Here is a 1,934-nt window from a genome sequence, read left to right as displayed (position 1 = left end):
GTTTGGTCCATTTTCAGTGGTGTTGGAAGTGAGGCGTTTCTACACCAAAGCAATCATGATACCAGTTTAATGTGTTCTGGCCTTATAATCCTCTCCAGGGAACTGTTTATTAAAACTGATTTCACGACTAGACGAGTCCGTGTGGCTTTGTTTTTGTGTTTGGAATATATTAATCTCTATAACCAGATATCTGCATTTCAACACAGGATCTAAAGGCAAGGGACAATTTCTATATTTTTTGTCAGTGACATACATCAGTGGTTCTCAACCTGTGGGTCGGGGTCCCCAGGAGGATCCCCACATGATTTTGAGGGGGTCCCCAGGTGACAGTTACAATTTAAGGACTTTTAAGAAAAGAAAGAGAAGAATACCATTACTGCATCAAAATAACCAACAAACTATACTATAAAAACTGGTCAAACATAAGCCAAATTGTCAAATAATATAAGAAAGACGAAACATTTTGAATATAGCCGATCTACAAACTTATAGATCGGCTATTTTAACTATATTTATCTGTGGAACCGAGTCAAACTAAATTATATGCCTCAACTCATACAATTCCAAGTGCTTGTCAGGGTGGGGGGTCCCCAGTTCAAATATGATTATTTTGGGGGGGTCACTGACTGAAAAGGTTGTGAACCACTGACATAAATGACAGTTTGATGTCAGATTTGAGAGGTTAGAGCTTCCAGACTGAGACACATCTTTCGAACTCTGATTTGAATCATTTTTAACCACCTATGAATGTGGTTCAAACCTGATGAGCAAAAGTTTTCATGTGTCAAATCATATTTGGGCTGCCAGTCAGAACATAACCAATGTGTCTTGTGTGAAAATAGTCCTGGCAAAAAAAATCTTTCTACTGTCCTTGAGACTTCAAGGAAAAAGACGTCCAAAAACCAAGACTAATAAATAAATGAAGAACATCAGATACAGAATCAGATCATCTTTATTTAAAAAAAAATGAAAAAAGTTAAAAAAGCAACAGACCATAACAACAATGTCACATAATAAATGTACTATTAACTCTGCATTACAGGTTGGTTATTACAGTATGAGAAAATATGAAACAAATACAAAACATGGGTTAATCTTCACACTCTGAAGCCCATATGAACCATATTTACAAAGTCTAAATATTGACAGGTTCACAAATGCTCACAATTTGGCAAATTATCAGTGGAATGGAGTGAAAAGATTTAAAGACATTTGCCACTTTATAAAAGGTAAAAAGGCTCAGATAAGACATAGTGTACTATGCTGTCCATGTTGTATCATTATTCCACTAGTTAAGAGTCACATGTTGTTATTACTCTAACTAGCCTCACTAGTGAGCAGTGAAAACCTGACATGGAATCAACATAATGACTTGGAGTTGTGTCAGTGGAGTGGAGACTCAATACAACTGAAGTGAGATTATAAAAACAACAAACATCACATCCTGGTGTCTTTGTGAGGAAGATGAACATTTGTTGAAGACTATAATCACTTCCTGTCTTTATTTACATTTCACAATACAATGTCCATGTTGTATCATGAGTCAAGACTCTGCTAAATGATTCTACATTGAATTAACACCCTGGTTTGTGTGTGTGTGCGTGTGTGTGTGTGTGTGTGTGTGTGTGTGTGTGTGTGTGTGTGTGTGTGTGTGTGTGTGTGTGTGTGTGTGTGTGTGTGTGTGTGTGTGTGTGTGTGTGTGTGTGTGTGTGTGTGTGTGTGTGTGCGCGTGTGTGTGTGTGTATTACTATATGCTTGTGAGGGCCAGATGTACCCTCAAGTAGAATTTGATAAATAGACGTTTTCTTTTTGTTGATTTATAGTTTAACATATATATTTTTAAAGGTGTATAATTAGTAAAAGTTTCAGGTTGGGGTCAGGGTTAGGATTAGACATTTAGCGGTCAGGTGTAGGAGTCAGCGTTAGAGTTACCT

At 37.0% G+C, this 1,934-nt stretch overlaps 1 protein-coding gene across 1 annotated transcript in view; it reads right to left on the bottom strand.

Annotated features, from left to right (window-relative positions):
- Positions 1-934: 934 nt before the first annotated feature.
- Positions 935-1,934, bottom strand: part of LOC311053438 (NACHT, LRR and PYD domains-containing protein 3-like) — a 32,890-nt gene continuing 31,890 nt past the window's right edge. Inside the window, exon 12 of the mRNA XM_084068965.1 lies at positions 935-1,934. This exon is cut by the window's right edge and continues 1,090 nt beyond it. The gene's annotated coding sequence lies outside the window, so the exon portion shown is untranslated.

The sequence above is a fragment of the Gymnoscopelus microlampas genome, assembly GCF_963454915.1.
Source record: "Gymnoscopelus microlampas genome assembly, chromosome: 10".
NCBI classification, from domain to species: Eukaryota; Metazoa; Chordata; class Actinopteri; order Myctophiformes; family Myctophidae; genus Gymnoscopelus; species Gymnoscopelus microlampas.
Note: the sequence above shows the minus strand (reverse complement) of the source record. Positions and strands in the feature narration are given on the sequence as shown.